The following is a 7,344-nucleotide window of genomic DNA, read 5'->3' on the forward strand; positions in this document are numbered from 1 at the left end:
CATCAGGCGCAGGCAGAGGTCACAGCAGACTAGGAGCGAGTGGCAGCAGGAGTCAAAGCGAGAGGCCTGAGCTCCCGGTATCAGCTAGATGTCGTCTCTCGAACAGCAACCCATCTGCCATCATCGATTGGTTAACACAATCATCCACTTAATCAAAAGTGACATCTGATACACCCAGTCAACAGTCGGTGGGTTCCTCAGACAAAACCCTCAGATGGCATGGCCTTGGAGCAGTCCCTGTCCTCCCATTGCCTCTGTCCTATGCTGTTCCCTCCCCTACAGAAGTATCTTATGCTGTGGGTTCAGCTGCACTATTCAGTGAGGACGATCTAATAGAGGACAGTCAGCAGCTACTTCCCAGCCAACAAGTGGAGGAGACATCCACCGCTTCCTCCGCTAGGCGGGCAAGTAGTGATGAGGAGAGTGACGTAGAAGGTGGTGTTGACAACATTCAGGGTCCTGAAGCAGACACTGTTGAGGAACCTGAGGAGGACATCAGTGACGTGCAGACACTTGTTTACGGTGATGAAGCCAATCACAATGGGGAGTCGGGTGCAGAAGGGGCTTCATCATCATCAGGAGAGGAAGGTTGCAGGTTGTCTGTGAGGCAGCAGCTGAGCCAGAAAGGTGGTAGCATGGTTGGCAGTCAGCATGGTGGCAGAAGTGGAAATTCTGGACTCAAATGTGCCCGGGGACATTTGCTTCGCAGCAGACTACCTTCCCGGGAGGTACTGGAACAGGGGTTCCAGGAGACAGCGGCAGTAGCAGTTAATTAGTGCTGACTGTTGGTGAGAAAATCAGCTACTCGGCAGTGTGGCAGTTTTTCATAAAGCATCCGGAGCAGGTTAACACAGCCACATGCAAGATGTGTTGGCATTAGGTGAAGCGTGGCCAGGGTCCCAATGTTGGTACCACGGCCCTGCGTCACCATATGCTGCGCCACCATAAAGCGGCCTGGGAGAACTGTGGCTCTGATGTGGTGGTCCAGCTTGCAGGCCGGAGACCCAGTGGCACGCCGCTCCCTCTTTCAGCCAGCCAAGGGTCCACCACCTCAACCAAAGGGAGCTGTGTGTCATATCCTCCTTCTGTCGCTCCAGATGCTTCTGCTCCTCCTACTTTTAGTCAGTCATTCCGCCAGCAATCCATCGGAGAAGCATGTCCAAGAAACAACAGTATGCGCCCACTCATCCAACGGCGCAGAAGCTGAATGTGTTCCTGTCCAAGTTGCTGGTGCTGCAGTCCCTCCCTTTTCAAGTGGTGGACCTTTCAGAGAACTGATGGCTTGTGCCGAGCCGAGGTGGAGAGTTCCAAGTGCATGGCAGTGCCGATGTCTGGAGCTATCTCTATGTGTGGTAGACCTTGGGGGGTGTATTGTAGGGATGGTAGGATGTTGGTATATGAGGGGTTAACATTAACCCAGTCACTCGTGACACCAGGGTGAGGGCTGGTATGCTGAATCTATGTTCCGGCCTATCGCCGCCCTTCCCAGAAGCAATAGGTGCAATGAAATGACTGAAGGTCCACAAGCAGATTTAACTTGAACTTCAATTACTTTACTGCAGTGCTTGCAATATACAATACGTAATAACAGTCTCTTAATACAGTTCTTTGGTTGCTTAGCGACTGGTAGAAGTTGCGGACCTTGCATAAGACTTATAGTCTCTGAATTTAGGGAATGGTGTGCAGATCCGTCCGGATTTAGGGGAAATATTGAGTCCGGTGATGCTGCAGAGTGCTTAGGGGATGACACACTCTATAATTTATATTGTTCGGCCGTTGCCGCAAGGCTCAGGCCTAACTCACTGTGATTACTGCAATACAGGTCCTTCTCTGATGAAAGCCAGGAGCAAGAGCGCGATAAGATGGACACCGTTCCCTTATATGGGCAGGGGGCGTGGCGATTTTGATTGGTCCGAACGTCTGCCACTCACTTTACATGGTGAGATGGAATTGCTTACGTCACAGGCTCTATGTACATTATAGAACCAGAACAAGGCTACAGATACCAGAACGAGGCCTGGAACGCATCCAGAGCGAGGCTTGGAACGCATCACACGACCCGAAGGCCCTGCAATGCCATAGAAACAAGCAATTAACCATTTACATACTGAAATAACACTATATACATTATTTTATAGATAAATTAGTAATCTATATACTATAATGGAGGCGACTAGGGGCGTACAGACCAATAAAGACTACTAAGTCCTAGGGACTCTGGCTATGGGGACCCACAGATAAATAAGTACCGTGTGAAATGCTGTACTGGGACACCACATATGGTCAGGGACAATATATGTCCTTTACAGCCCACTGGGTGAATGTGGTTCCTGCACAGCCACAACACCAACTTGTACAGGTCATGCGACAGTGTGCGACTCTGCCTCCTCATCCTCCATGGTGTCCTCAGCCTCCACTGCACGGACAAGTCTCAGTGCCCCTTCAGCATACCATGTGTGCACGTCATGGCGGTGTCACGCTGTTCTTCACATGGTTTGCCTTGGCAAATGGAGTCACACAGGGGAGGAACTGCTAAAAGTAATTCATAAAGAAATCGTAGCATGGCTTACTCCACGAAAACTAGAAATGGGAACCATGGTGACTGACAACGGGAAGAACATCTTGTCTGCGCTGTGACAGGGAAGGCTGAGCAATGCATGGCACACGTGTTCAATCTGGTTGTCAAGCGGTTCCTGAAGTGTTCCCCCCATTTGAAAGACATCCTAACAATGGGAAGGAAACTTTGCATGCACTTCAGCCACTCATACACTGCAAAGCACTCCCTCCTTGAGCTGCAGCGTCAGAACGGTATCCCCCAACATAGTCTGATTTGCGACGTTGCCACACGCTGGAATTCCACCCTCCATATGTTGGATCGACTATACTAACAAAGAAAAGCCCTCACTGATTTCTTGATGATCCAAGCGGATAGGGGTACTCCCCTGTGTAACTTCAAAGTCAACCAGTGGCAGCAAATACATGACACCTGCCATTTGCTCAGGCCTTTTGAGGAAGCCACATTCTTAGTCAGTCGCCAGGATTACAGGATGAACAACGTCATTACACTGCTTCATTTCCTACAACACGTGTTGGAAACCATGGCTGGTCAGGGCACTGGAGACAGAAGACCCAGACACACCATGGCAGTATGCAGTGGAGATGGAGGCAGGAAGTCCCTCTGAGTCACTTGCACAAATGGCACAATGCATGCTCAGTTGCTTGCCTAGTGACCGCCGAATTGTCACCATTCAGCAGTGGGATGACTTCTGGCTCTCCACCTTATTCGACCCTCGCTTCTCAGCACAAAATGGTGGCCTTTTTGTACACCCATTGAGAGGGAGGACAAACTGACCTACTACAGAGACATCCTATGTAGTCAGGTGCCAATGCCTATCGGTGCCATCATCCATCCTCTTGCAGTTCTGACTCGGGGGGGCCCTCTGTGCTCACCTTCCACTGCCATGGTTGCTGGGAAGGGATGGGGTAGCAGGAGCAGTACCAGCTCCATCAGCAGCAGTCTACAGTCGCTGATGAGTACCTTTCTTCACCCGCATAGTGAAGCAACTCATCAGCAGCAGGTAGACCATGAGCAGGACCTGAGCAGGTGGTGGCATACCTTGACATGCCCATGCCAACACACCTTGAAGATCCGCTGAACTTCTGGGCAGCCAAACTTAATTTGTGGCCGCATCTAGCAGAGTTTGCCCTGGAAAAGCTGTCCTGCTGGCCAGTAGTGTGGCATCAGAGCGGATGTTTAGTGCGGCAGGGGTCATAGTCACCCCAAGGAGAACTCATCTGTTGACAAAAAAAGTGGAGAGACTGACCTTTGTGAAGATGAATCAGGAATAGATCAGCCAGGATTTCCAACCACCAATGCCTGCTCCCCAGTTACAAACATTCCTCCGCATCAGACCTTTGTTTCACCCACCTTCCTCACCGGGTACTGGTATTGTCACACACCGCACCACTCTGTCACCGGGTAACTTTCAGGACTCCTGATGCTGCTGCTGCTACCTCCAAGCTGTCTCCTTCTGCCACCATATGTTCTCCTCATGCTTACGCCACCTCTAGGCTGTGCCATTTGGCCACTATATGTTCTCCTCATGTTGCCGCCAACTCCAGGCTGTGCCATTCAGCCACTATATGGTCTCCTCATGTTTCCACCACCTCCAGGCTGTGTCATTCAGCCACTCTATGGTTTATAACAAAAATGTAAGGTGATTGTCCGGCACTGCTAAACTAAGATGAGCAACAGCATAATATGGTGTGGATGGTCCTGACTGTCCTGTTAATGCAATCTTGGGTGCGGTGGTGCAGAACAAGACAGCAGGCTGCAGGCAATGGTAGTGAAGAAAAACAAAGCTTACACTCACCATCCAAGGAAAATTCTTCATTTCACTGTGTCAGGCATAACAGGCAGGTGGGAGGGTGGAGGTGGCTGGAGTGGAAACCGGAACAGACTGTTTCACGCCGCTCCGGCGCTTCTTCCAGCCGGTATCTACCGGCTGGAAGAAGCGCCTGAGCGTCGTGAAACAGTCTGTTTCAGTTTCCACCCCACCCGCCTACACCCACCCACCAGCCTGTTATGCCTGACACGGTGAAATAAAGAATTTTCCTTGGACGGTGAGTGCGAGCTTTGTTTTTCTTCACTACCACTCTATGGTTTATGCATGCTGCTGGGCCTTGGACATTACCTAAAAAAAAAATTGGTAGCACTAGCTACCATAAATCTTCAATTTAAATTTGAAAATTCATCTTTTAATCTTAGGGATTGTGAAGCAGTATTGTCTCCTCATGCTGCTGCCAGCTCCAGGCTGTGTCATTCAGCCACTATATGGTTTCCTCATGCTGCTGGGCCTCGGACATTATCTAATGGGGGCACTAGCTACCATAAATCTTCAATTTAAATTTGAAAATTCATCTTTTAATCTTAGGGATTGTGAAGCCCTATTGTCTCCTCATGCTTCCGCCAGCTCCAGTCTGTTTCATTCAGCCACTATATGGTTTACTCATGCTGCTTGGCCTGGGACATTACCTAAACATTTTTATGGTAGCACTAGCTACCATAAATCTTCAATTTAAATTTGAAAATTCATCTTTTAATCTTAGGGATTGTGAAGCCCTATTGTCTCCTCATGCTTCCGCCAGCTCCAGTCTGTTTCATTCAGCCACTATATGGTTTACTCATGCTGCTTGGCCTGGGACATTACCTAAACATTTTTATGGTAGCACTAGCTACCATAAATCTTCAATTTAAATTTAAAAATTCATCTTTTAATCTTAGAGATTTAGGGCTGTGTCAATCTGCCAGATTATGGTCTCCTCATGCTGCTGCCACCTCTAGGCTCTGTCATTGTGTCACCATGTGACTCCTTGTTAGATTGGGTTTTGTGGTCATACAGTATTAGTTCAAAGTAAATGCCGGGACATTTACAAACTTGGGAATCTAATATAAATCTTAAAGTTCGATGTAATCTTTTCTAGACTGAGGCCCTATGGTCATCAACGTCATATTACCTGTGGAATTATCACAAGAATCCAACGAAACAGCTTGGAGTGATAACAAGAACCATAACTGATTAAATGAATCATTCCCACATTCACAGTCAGGGGGCACTGAGAGGCAGGGGCTGGAACAGGGGGTATCTCGGCTGGCAGAGGACAGCCAGCTCGATGTTCACCAGAATGGGTAATCAAAAAATTAAAATAAATTAAATTAAATAAAAATGACATAAAAAATCTGCCACATCCAGACGCTCTGCAGCAGTGATTCTAATAGCGATGCCTTTAATCTGCATGTCATACTGAATAACAGTATTATTTAACTAACACAGCACACTCCCTATGCGTGTTAGGACAAGGCAAAGTGTTCTACACCCCTATTGAGCCTCTCTGTAAGCCAGAAATAGCTGTTTTTAATAGTGATTTGCCACAAATAAATTCGGACCAAATCAAATTTTTTCGGAAAATTCAGCGAATCGGCCTGATTGAATTTTTCAGAAATCCGCTCATCTCTAATTACAACTCTGCTCCACTGAAAGAAATGTTGCAGGGCAGTCATACTAAACATCTTGTGAACCAGAGTTACACTGTGTATGGAAAAAAGCTGCTATATTTATCTAATCATGTACATTTAATGGTCAGTGACCAAACATGTTTCCTGTATGTAGATAATGCATTTGCAAAGTTTTCAGACCCTTTTATCTTATTATGTAATACTTTGTTTTATTACTATCACTATGCTGTGTGAGAAGGATCCAGCACGTGGCTTCGGCAACTGCAGTGCCAGGGCCACGTAAAAACTGGAGTATGGAGTGTCTGGTCATATCCAAAGGTTCTCTGTAGGGGCAGATAATACTTCTTCAGGGGAAGTCATGAAAGGAATTGGCTGCTGGAACTACAACATTAGTGAGCTAAAGGAAAATCTGTGCTTACTGGGGGAAGGGACAGACTGCTGCCATGACTTCTATGTGGGAGGAGGCAAGAGATTTACTGTGATTGTCCACAATTCATTCAGGGGTCTGAGGTCTAAATTTAATTAGGGGTCTAAATATGAATTTATTCATGGGCCTGGGGTATGCATTTATTCTGGAGTCTGTGGTGTAAATTAATTTGGAGTATGAATTTATTCAGGGGTCTGTGGTATAAATTAATTTGGAGTATGAATTTATTCAGGTACCCGGGGTATGAATTTATTTAAGAGTGTGGCATACAAATTTATTCAGCAGTCTAGAGAAAAATATATATTTGGAGTCTGGCATACAAATTTATTTAGGGGTAAAGCGAGAGGCCAAGTCTCATCATCAAACTCAGCAGTCATAAGGAGAAGTCATCATGGTGGTCTGGGAGAACATGTCACCTGTGAGTCCCTGGATGATAGAGAAGCTGTTACCACTTCCTAAACTTTCTGTTATAGCAAATATGTGTATTGCCCTCAAGATGTTAAAGGGGTACTCCGGTGGAAAACGTTTTTTTTGGTTGTTTTTTTTTTTTTAATCAACTGGTGCCAGAAAGTTAAACAGATTTGTAAATTACTTCTATAAAAAAATCTTAATCCTTCCAGTACTTATTAGCTGCTGAATACTACAGAGGAAATTCTTTTCTTTTTGGAACACATAGCTCTCTGATGACATCACAAGCACAGTGCTCTCTGCTGATACCTCTGTCCATTTTAAGAATGGTCCAGAGCAGGAGAAAATCCCCATAGAAAACATATGCTGCTCCGGACAGTTCCTAAAATGGACAGAGGTGTCAGCAGAGAGCTCTGTGTTCCAAAAAGAGAATAATTTTCTCTGTAGTATACAGCAGCTAATAAGTACTGGAAGGATTAAGATTTATTAATAG

Source organism: Hyla sarda, chromosome 2 (assembly GCF_029499605.1).
Source record: "Hyla sarda isolate aHylSar1 chromosome 2, aHylSar1.hap1, whole genome shotgun sequence".
Classification (NCBI taxonomy): domain Eukaryota; kingdom Metazoa; phylum Chordata; class Amphibia; order Anura; family Hylidae; genus Hyla; species Hyla sarda.